The 11,190-nt window shown below is 49.2% G+C and overlaps 1 pseudogene; it reads left to right on the forward strand.

The window, feature by feature from the left end:
• Window positions 1–799: 799 nt before the first annotated feature.
• LOC135521100 (testis-expressed protein 30-like) lies at window positions 800–6,103 on the forward strand (annotated as a pseudogene).
• The last annotated feature ends 5,087 nt before the right edge of the window (window positions 6,104–11,190 follow it).

The following is an 11,190-nucleotide window of genomic DNA, read 5'->3' on the forward strand; positions in this document are numbered from 1 at the left end:
TGAGGGAAACAGAGGCAGAATGATGTTGAGAGAAACAGAGGCAGAATGATGTTGAGGGAAACAGAGGCAGATTGATGTTGAGAGAAACAGAGGCAGAATGATGTTGAGGGAAACAGAGGCAGATTGATGTTGAGGGAAACAGAGGCAGAATGATGTTGATGGAAACAGAGGCAGAATGATGTTGATGGAAACAGAGGCAGAATGATGTTGATGGAAACAGAGGCAGAATGATTGGGATTATATTATCTGACCTCTGATCCCACTGCAGTAGGCCTTGAACCCGCCCCTAAAGAGCAAGCCCACCCCTAAAAGAGCTGCAGAAATGTGTTTGAATTGTAACCTAATGGGGTATTATACTGTGCCATGTTAAATGTGTTTGAATTGTAACCTAATGGGGTATTATACTGTGCCAATGGGGTATTATACTGTGCCATGTTAAATGTGTTTGAATTGTAACCTAATGGGGTATTATACTGTGCCATGTTAAATGTGTTTGAATTGTAACCTAATGGTTGTATTATACTGTGCTTTCATGTTAAAATGTGTTTGAATTGTAACCTAATGGTTGTATTATACTGTGCCATGTTAAATGTGTTTTCACAGCAGTCAGAGTAGGGTGGTGTTGTTTTGTATTATTAGTAATTTATCGTGAGCGTAGTGTTTGATGATAGGAGTATTTAGTTATTGATTTTGATTTTTTTTTTTCAAGCAAAGTATAAAGGAGTTGTACTTCTGTCCAGTAGGTGGCGGTAATGCATCATTAATTTGATGCCCACCGCCGTTAACCCTCATTGAAGAAGAAGAAGAAGAAGACGACATGACAAGACTACTGACCACATGGAAACATTTCAAGAGGTATAATGTTTATGTTGACGACTGATACAATTATACAGTTTATGTAAGTATTTGATAGAATACATGGCCAAGCATAAATGACACACTAACTCAATAATGAATTTTACAGGACAGCTTGAACATAATTTTTGGTAAAAAACAAGTCGTTGCTGTCAGAGTTGTGTTGAGCGTCCCTGCGAACGTCAGTGCTGTGCGGACGGCTGTCATCGTGACGCACGGGACTGGAGGAGACATCAACCAAAAGCATTTGGTTTCTCTGGCTCGTGTTCTTGCGTCGAATGGTCTGCTATGTCTTCGCTTCACGTGTAAAGGTTTAAACCTGGTTTACAGAGTGAAGGCTTACAATGCTGTTTTGGTAAGAATTATTTGTTAAATCCAGATTTGTGCATTGTCTTCATAGTTAAGAATAACACGAGAGTTTGTGTGCCATTTATGGAAATATCCTGTTTTATTTTGCAGGAACACTTGAAATATCTTAAGAAATTCACAATCAGACAAATATTCTTTGTTGGTAAGTAAGCAATCCATTTTTTTTACCTAAATGAAGCCTCAATTGGCCAAATGTATTTCCCAGTTACATCTGTACATCTGACCCCTGGTCTACTGTACCTCTGACCCCTGGTCTACTGTATCTCTGACCCCTGGTCTACTGTACCTCTGACCCCTGGTCTACTGTATCTCTGACCCCTGGTCTACTGTATCTCTGACCCCTGGTCTACTGTACCTCTGACCCCTGGTCTACTGTATCTCTGACCCCTAGTCTACTGTACCTCTGACCCCTGGTCTTCTGTACATCTGACCCCTGGTCTACTGTACCTCTGACCCCTGGTCTAATGTACATCTGACCCCTGGTCTACTGTACATCTGACCCCTGGTCTACTGTATCTCTGACCCCTAGTCTTCTGTACTGTATCTCCGACCCCTGGTCTACTGTACCCTGACCCCTGGTCTACTGTACTTTGACCCCTGGTCTACTGTACCTCTGACCCCTGGTCTACTGTACCTCTGACCCCTGGTCTACTGTATCTTTGACCCCTGGTCTACTGTATCTTTGACCCCTGGTCTACTGTATCTTTGACCCCTGGTCTTCTGTACTCTGACCCCTGGTCTTCTGTACCCTGACCCCTACTAGTCTTCTGTACCCTGACCCCTAGTCTTCTGGTACCTCTGACCCCTAGTCTTCTGTACCTCTGACCCCTGGTCTACTGTACCTCTGACCCCTGGTCTTCTGTACCTCCGACCCCTGGTCTACTGTACCCTGACCCCTAGTCTTCTGTACCTCTGACCCCTGGTCTACTGTATCTCTGACCCTGGTCTACTGACCCTGGTCTACCTCTGACCCCTGGTCTACTGTACCTCCCCTGACCCCTGGTCTTCTGTACCCCTGACCCCTGGTCTACTGACCCCTACCTCTGACCCCTGGTCTTCTGTACCTCTGACCCCTGGTCTACTGTACCCCTGACCCCTGGTCTTCTGTACCCTGACCCCTGGTCTACTGTACCTCTGACCCCTGGTCTACTGTATCTTTGACCCCTGGTCTACTGTATCTTTGACCCCTGGTCTACTGTATCTTGACCCCTGGTCTACTGTATCTTTGACCCCTGGTCTACTGTACCTCTGACCCCTGGTCTACTGTACCTCTGACCCCTGGTCTACTGTACCTCTGACCCCTAGTCTTCTGTACCTCTGACCCCTTGTCTACTGTACCTCTGACCACTTGTCTTCTATGGTCTACCCCTGACCCCTGGTCTTCTGTACCCTGACCCCTGGTCTACTGTACCTCTGACCCCCCTGGTCTACTGTACCTCTGACCCCTGGTCTACTGTATCTCTGACCCCTGGTCTACTGTACCTCTGACCCCTGGTCTACTGTACCTCTGACCCCTGTCTACTGTACCTGACCCCTGACCCCTGGTCTACTGACCCCTGGTCTACCTCTGACCCCTGGTCTACTGTACCTCTGACCCCTGGTCTCTGACTGTACCCTGACCCCTGGTCTACTGTACCTCTGACCCCTGGTCTACTGTACCCCTGACCCCTGGTCTACTGTACCTCTGACCCCTGGTCTTCTGTACCTCTGACCCCTAGTCTTCCCCTGTACCCCTGACCCCTGGTCTTCTGTACCCTGACCCCTAGTCTTCTGTACTGTACTCTGACCCCTAGTCTTCTGTACCTCTGACCCCTGGTCTACTGTACCTCTGACCCCTAGTCTTCTGTACCTCCGACCCCCTGGTCTACTGTACCCCTGACCCCTAGTCTTCTGTACTCTGACCCCTGGTCTACTGTACCTCTGACCCCTGGTCTACTGTACCTCTGACCCCTGGTCTTCTGTACCCCTGGTCTACCCCTGGTCTACTGTACTCTGACCCCTGGTCTTCTGTACCTCCGACCCCTGGTCTACTGTACCCCTGACCCCTGGTCTACTGTAACTTTGACCCCTGGTCTACTGTACCTCTGACCCTGGTCTACTGTACCTCTGACCCCTGGTCTACTGTATCTTTGACCCCTGGTCTACTGTATCTTTGACCCCTGGTCTACTGTATCTTTGACCCTGGTCTTCTGTGGTCTACCTCTGACCCCTGGTCTTCTGTACTGTGTCCTGACCCCTAGTCTTCTGTACCCTGACCCCTAGTCTTCTGTGGTCTACTGTACCCTGACCCCTGGTCTTCTGTACCTCTGACCCTGGTCTTCTGTACCTCTGACCCCTGGTCTACTGTACCTCTGACCCCTGGTCTTCTGTATCTCTGACCCCTGGTCTACTGTACCCCTGGTCAACTGACCCCCCTGTCTACTGTACCTCTGACCCTGACCCCTGGTCTACTGTACCCCTCTGACCCCTGGTCTACTGTACCTCTGACCCCTGGTCTACTGTACCTCTGACCCCTGGTCTACTGTACCTCTGACCCCTGGTCTTCTGTATCCCTGACCCCTTGGTCTCTGACCCTGTACCTCTGACCCCTGGTCTTCTGTGTCCTCCCCTGACCCCCCTGGTCTACTGTACCCCTGACCCCTGGTCTTCTGTCTACCCCTGACCCCTGGTCTACTGTACCTCTGACCCCTGGTCTACTGTATCTTTGACCCCTGGTCTACTGTACCCCTGGTCTTTGACCCCTGGTCTACTGTATCTTTGACCCCTGGTCTACTGTACCTCTGACCCCTGGTCTACTGTACCTCTGACCCCTGGTCTACTGTATCTCTGACCCCTAGTCTTCTGTACCTCTGACCCCTTGTCTACTGTACCTCTGACCCCTTGTCTACTTCTATACCCTGACCCCTGGTCTTCTGTATCTCTGACCCCTGGTCTACTGTATCCTCTGACCCCTGGTCTACTGTACCTCTGACCCTGGTCTACTGTACCTCTGACCCCTGGTCTTCTGTACCTCTGACCCCTGGTCTACTGTACCTCTGACCCCTGGTCTACTGTACCTCTGACCCCTGGTCTTCTGTACCTCTGACCCCTGGTCTACTGTACCTCTGACCTGACCTGGTCTACCCCTGGTCTACCTCTGACCCCTGGTCTACTGTCTGACCCCTGGTCTACTGTATCTCTGACCCCTGGTCTACTGTACCCCTGACCCCTGGTCTACTGTACCTCTGACCCCTGGTCTACTGTACATCTGACCCCTGGTCTACTGTATCTCTGACCCCTTGTCTACTGTACCTCTGACCCCTGGTCTACTGTACCCTGACCCCTGGTCTTCTGTACCCCTGACCCCTTGGTCTACTGTACCCCTGGTCTACTGTGTCTCTGACCCCTAGTCTTCTGTACTGTCCTGACCCCTGGTCTACTGTACCCTGACCCCTGGTCTTCTGTACCTCTGACCCCTGGTCTACTGTATCTCTGACCCCTGGTCTACTGTATCTTTGACCCCTGGTTTACTGTATCTTGACCCCTGGTCTACTGTATCTCTGACCCCTACTGGTCTACTGTATCTTGACCCCTGGTTTACTGTACCTCTGACCCCTGGTCTACTGTGTCTCTGACCTCTGGTCTACCCTCTGACCCTGGTCTACTGTATCTCTGACCCCTGGTCTACTGTACCTCTGACCCCTGGTCTTCTGTACCTCTGACCCCTTGTCTACTGTACATCTGACCACTGGTCTACTGTACAACTGACCCCTGGTCTACTGTACATGACCCCTGGTCTACTGTAACTTTGACCCCTGGTCTACTGTACCTCTGACCCCTGGTCTACTGTACTCTGACCCTGGTCTACCCTACCCCTGGTCTTCTGTACCTCTGACCCTGGTCTTCTGTATCTCTGACCCCTAGTCTTCTGACCCCTACTGACCCCCCTGGTCTACTGTACCTCTGACCCCTGGTCTACTGTACATCTGACCCCTGGTCTACTGTACTTGACCCCTTCACCAGGGCAGGGATTTATGTATTTTTCTGAGTGGTTACTGATGTCATTAGTATTGAGTTATTATTTAGCAGTCAAGACAGGTCAAAGGTTATAGGTTACGGTATAAAGATACATCTGAATACACATCATGTTGACATGGTGGAGGCTCCTCACTGTGTCCCCTCCACTTCAGGCCGTTCTCTTGGGGCTCGAGCTGCCTCTGCTCTGGCCAGGCAGCTCAGTGTTCGACCAGAGGATGCAGTAGCAGGCCTCGTCTGTCTGTCCTTCCCACTACACCCCCCAGGACAGAGCCACGCCCATCGCCAGCGGAGTGAGGACCTCCGGGGTTGCCTACGGAGGTGCCTGTGTTGTTTCTGTCTGGCACTGCAGACAACATGTGTGAGAAGGTGAGAATGGCTTTTTGGACCTTTTGCATAAATGACAGCAGATCGGATCAGTCATCAGACAGAAAGCGTAACAACACAGGTCTCTTTTTAATTAGTTTTTTATACTGTGTGATATTTCATAGATGTTTTTGTTTTTTTAAACTGATAGGCTGGAGAAAAAAAGAACATATTGTCCCAATGTTGTGTTTCTGCAATAATGATTTCCTCCGTGTGTCCAGATCGTTCTGGAGGATGTCGTTAAAGAGATGAGGTGTCCAGCGACTGTTCGCTGGGTTGAAGGTGGAAACCATGGGCTGATAGTGACGGGAAGGACAGAGGAGTCTGTCCAGGATGAAGTCAACGCACTTGTCTTATCATGGATTTTGGAACGAACTGCATGAAGCTGACTCTTGATTGTAAAATTGTCGTTGGTCCACACATTCCATAGTTTTATCAGTGTAATATAATGAATATGTTTTGTTTATAATGTAGAGGAAATATATACTTTTATTTATATATTTTTGAAATTGATTTGCAGTGGAATACACTCTGAAACTGAGCGGTGCCCAAATATCAACAAAATCAATCGAGGTATTGAAATTGATAGGCTACCCTAGTGGTTAGAGTGTAGAGGCGGCAGGGTAGCCTAGTGGTTAGAGTGTAGAGGTGGCAGGGTAGCCTTAGAGTGGTTAGAGTGTAGAGGCGGCAGGGTAGCCTAGTGGTTAGAGTGTAGGGTAGCCTAGTGGTTAGAGTGTAGAGGGGGCAGGGTAGCCTGGTTAGTGGTTAGAGTGTTAGAGTGTAGGGGGGCAGGGTAGCCTAGTGGTTAGAGTGTAGAGGTGGCAGGGTAGCCTAGTGGTTAGAGTGTAGAGGTGGCAGGGTAGCCTAGTGGTTAGAGTGTAGAGGTGGCAGGGTAGCCTAGTGGTTAGAGTGTAGAGGTGGCAGGGTAGCCTAGTGGTTAGAGTGTAGAGGTGGCAGGGTAGCCTAGTGGTTAGAGTGTAGAGGTGGCAGGGTAGCCTAGTGGTTAGAGTGTAGAGGGGCAGGGTAGCCTAGTGGTTAGTGTGTAGAGGTGGCAGGGTAGCCTAGTGGTTAGAGTGTAGAGGTGGCAGGGTGCCTAGTGGTTAGAGTGTAGAGGTGGCAGGGTAGCCTAGTGGTTAGAGTGTAGAGGTGGGTGGCCTAGGGTAGCCTAGTGGTTAGAGTGTAGAGGTGGCAGCCTAGTAGAGTGTAGTGGTTAGCCTAGTGGTTAGAGTGTAGTGGCAGGGTAGCCTAGTGGTTAGAGTGTAGAGGGGGCAGGGTAGCCTAGTGGTTAGAGTGTAGAGGGGAGTGTAGAGGGGCAGGGTAGCCTAGTGGTTAGAGTGTAGAGGGGGCAGGGTAGCCTAGTGGTTAGAGTGTAGAGGTGGCAGGGTAGCCTAGTGGTTAGAGTGTAGTGGTTAGGGGGGTGGCAGGGTAGCCTAGTGGTTAGAGTGTAGAGGCGGCAGGGTAGCCTAGGTGGTTAGCCTAGTGGTTAGAGTGTAGAGGCAGCAGGGTAGCCTAGTGGTTAGAGTGTAGAGGGGGCAGGGTAGCCTAGTGGTTAGAGTGTAGAGGTAGCAGGGTAGCCTAGTGGTTAGAGTGTAGAGGGGCAGGGTAGCCTAGTGGTTAGAGTGTAGAGGTGGCAGGGTAGCCTAGTGGTTAGAGTGTAGGGGGCAGGGTGCCTAGTGGTTAGAGTGTAGAGGTAGCAGGGTAGCCTAGTGGTTAGAGTGTAGAGGGGGCAGGGTAGCCTAGTGGTTAGAGTGTAGAGTGTAGAGGTAGCAGGGTAGCCTAATGGTTAGAGTGTAGAGGGGGCAGGGTAGCCTAGTGGTTAGAGTGTAGAGGTGGCAGGTAGCCTAGTGGTTAGAGTGTAGAGGGTTAGGCAGGGTAGCCTAGTGGTTAGAGTGTAGGGGGCAGGGTGCCTAGTGGTTAGAGTGTAGAGGTGGCAGGGTAGCCTAGTGGTTAGAGTGTAGAGGGGCAGGGTAGCCTAGTGGTTAGAGTGTAGAGGGGGCAGGGTAGCCTAGTGGTTAGAGTGTAGAGGGGGCAGGGTAGCCTAGTGGTTAGAGTGTAGAGGTGGCAGGGTAGCCTAGTGGTTAGAGTGTAGAGGTGGCAGGTAGCCTAGTGGTTAGAGTGTAGAGGGTTAGAGTGTAGAGGGGGCAGGGCAGGGTAGCCTAGTGGTTAGAGTGTAGGGGCGGCAGGGTAGCCTAGTGGTTAGAGTGTAGAGGTGGCAGGGTAGCCTAGTGGTTAGAGTGTAGAGGGGGCAGGGTAGCCTAGTGGTTAGAGTGTAGAGCAGGGTTGCCTAGTGGTTAGAGTGTAGAGGTGGCAGGGTAGCCTAGTGGTTAGAGTGTAGAGGGGGCAGGGTAGCGTGGTGGACTAGGGTAACCTAGTGGTTAAGGTGTAGAGGTGCAAGTTCAAGACCCGGCAGGGTAGCTAGTGGTTAGATGTTACAAATCTGTGGTTAGAGTGTAGAGGGGGCTTCCCTAGTGGTTAGACAGGCAGTTAACCCACTGGTTAGAGTGTAGAGGCCTAGGGTAGTCATGGTTAGAAATAAGAATTTGTTCTTAACTGGGTACTTGGTTAGAGTTAAAGGGTAAGTGGTAAAATAAAAGGGTGTAAAAAAGTACTGGCCGATGATTATAGTGGTTAGAGTGTAGGGGCGATTCTGGTTAGATCCAACCATTAGTTTTACATTTACATTTAAGCCTAGTGGTTAGAGTAGCAGACGCTAGCTTATCCAGAGCGACCTACTGGTTACAAATTGGTTAGAATTCACCTTCTGACATCCAGTGGAACAGCCACTTTACAATAGTGCATCTAAATCATTTGGTTAGAGTGTAGGGTGGCAGGGTGAGAAGGATTACTTATCCTATCCTAGGTTAGTGTAGAGGCGGCAGGGTCCTTGAAGAGGTGGGGGGTAGCCTTTTAGAGTGTCTCCGTGGTTAGAAGGTGGTTAGATTGACTCCGCTGTGGTTAGAGTGTAGTGGCAGGGTAGCCTAGTGGTTAGTTCCACCATGGTTAGAGGGAGGGGGCCAGAGCAGAGGGGGCAACAGTTTTGACTGGGCTGGCAGGGTAGCCTAGTGGTTAGAGTGTACTTTAGCCTAGTGGTTAGAGGTAGAGCGGGTAGCCTAGTGGTTAGATGAACGCAGGGTGCCTTGGTTAGGTGTAGGGCCTGTGGTTATCAGAGCCTGTGGTTAGGTGTAGCGGCGGTGCGGGTTAGCCGTGTAGCCCCTAGTGGTTAGAGTGTAGCTAGCCGTGGTTAGGCAAGCACCATGGTTAGAGTGTAGCGGATAGCCTAGTGGTTAGAGTGTAGCTTCAGGGTACTGGGTTAGAAGCCAGTGGAGAGAGCGGAGGAGCCTAGTGGTTAGAGTGAGGCGGCAGGGTAGCCTAGTGGTTAGAGTGTAGAGGGGCTTGGGAAGTGGTTAGAACACCAGGTTAGAGTGTAGAGGTGGCAGGCGCCTCTGGATGAGAGTGTAGGGGGCAGGGTTAGTGGTTAATGGCACAGGGTAGCCTAGTGGTTAGCCCAGCCAACAGCGTAGCCTAGTGGTGCAGTAATCCAGACGGGAGATGACAAGTGCCTGGATTAGGACCTGCGCCGTTCCTGTGTGAGGCAGGGTCTAGTAACTGAAAGGTTGCAAGATGTTGTTCTGCCCCTGAGAGCATGAACCTCATTGAAAATAAGAATTTGTTCTTAACTGACTTGCCTGGTTAAATAAATGTAACAAATGTAAAAAACTACTGGCCGATGATTATATTGGCGATTCTGATTCAACCATTAGTTCATACATTGTTTACCTGGCCTGAGAGAATAGAAGTTCAATATGTAGCTAGATGTAGAAGACTAATGTTAACTAGATAACATTGGCCATGAAAGGAAGTTTGATGAGCGAGCAAGCATTTTAGCCAGGTAGCCTCGGACAACAAAAAATCGAATTATGTACTGAGTGACTGACCGTTTCAGCAACATGAAAGAGAGGAGGATGGCATTGATGTTTCTCTACAAGTATAGTCGGTCAACATGTTTTCTACTCGCACGAACACACACACACACACACACAACATCATATTTAGCTTATGTTCATTGGACTAAATAGTTTTTGGTATTTAGTTTTCACTGTATTTGACCAAGCAGAGATGATTTTATAATGAAATGGTGCTGGAATAGAGGAGGCAGCTCCTGTTTTCTCTGCGACCTGCGATAACTCTCTGTGGTTCTAAATCAATAGTTGTTTAGTGGTCCGAAAATGTCTGAAACAAACAACTTGATTGACCATTGATGTTATGTCACGTAACTGTTTGTTATACATGCGATATGCTTTGTGGACGTCACTGGACAACAGCCATTTTGAAATTAAACAAAAATGAGGTTGAATTTATTCTGCCGCTGTGTCTTCTTATTGTCTCGACCTTTAGGCCTCTAATATATATATTAATATCAGGGTCGCAGGGCATGTGGTTTACCAGGTTATAGAGTAGACAGCGCAATTATCACTACACGTCTTTAGGTCTCTCTTTATGGAGTGTTGGGTTGTCTCTCTTGTCGTGATGTGTTTTGTTGTCCTATATTTTGAATCCCAGTCCCCGTCTCTGCAGGAGGCCTTTTGGGCCGTCATTGTAAATAAGTTTTTAACTGACTTGCCTAGATAAATAAGGGTTAAATAAATAAATAGGTTGTAGGCAGGGTAGGCTAGTGGTTAGAGCGGTGGACTAGTAACCGGAAGGTTAGAAGTGTAGTAGTGGTAGTAGTAGAAGTGTGGTTAGGGTAGTAGTAGTAGACGTGTGGTTGGGGTGGTGGTAGTAGAATGTGGTACTGGTGGTAGTAGTAGAAGTGTAGTAGACCTGTGGTTGGGGTGGTGGTAGTAGAAGTGTAGTAGGGGTAGTGGTAGTAGAAGTGTAGTAGTGGTAGTAGAAGTGTAGTAGGGGTGGTGGTAGTAGAAGTGTAGTAGGGGTGGTGGTAGTAGAAGTGTAGTAGGGGTGGTGGTAGTGGAATGTGGTACTGGTGGTAGTAGAAGAAGTGTAGTAGACCTGTGGTTGGGGTGGTGGTAGTAGAAGTGTAGTAGGGGTGGTAGGGGTAGTAGAAGTGTGGTTGGGGTGGTAGGGGTAGTAGAAGTGTGGTTGGGGTGGTAGGGGTAGTAGAAGTGTGGTTGGGGTGGTGGTAATAGAAGAGTGGTAGTAGTAGAAGTGTTGTAGGAGTAGTGGTAGTAGAAGTGTAGTAGTGGTAGTAGAAGTGTAGTAGGGGTGGTGGTAGTAGAAGTGTAGTAGGGGTAGTGGTAGTAGAAGTGTAGTAGTGGTAGTAGAAGTGTAGTAGGGGTGGTGGTAGTAGAAGTGTAGTAGGGGTAGTGGTAGTAGAAGTGTAGTAGGGGTAGTGGTAGTAGCAGTGTAGTAGGGGTAGTAGAAGTGTTGTAGGTGTAGTGTTAGTAGAAGTGTAGTAGGGGTGGTGGTAGTAGAAGTGTATTAGGGGTAGTGGTAGTAGAAGTGTAGAAGGGGTAGTAGAAGTGTAGTAGTGGTAGTAGTAGTAGATGGTAGGGGTAGTAGGGGTGGTGGTAGTAGAAGTGTATTAGGGGTAGTGGTAGTAGAAGTGTAGAAGGGGTAGTAGAAGTGTAG

This window comes from Oncorhynchus masou, chromosome 29 (assembly GCF_036934945.1).
Source record: "Oncorhynchus masou masou isolate Uvic2021 chromosome 29, UVic_Omas_1.1, whole genome shotgun sequence".
Taxonomy (NCBI): domain Eukaryota; kingdom Metazoa; phylum Chordata; class Actinopteri; order Salmoniformes; family Salmonidae; genus Oncorhynchus; species Oncorhynchus masou.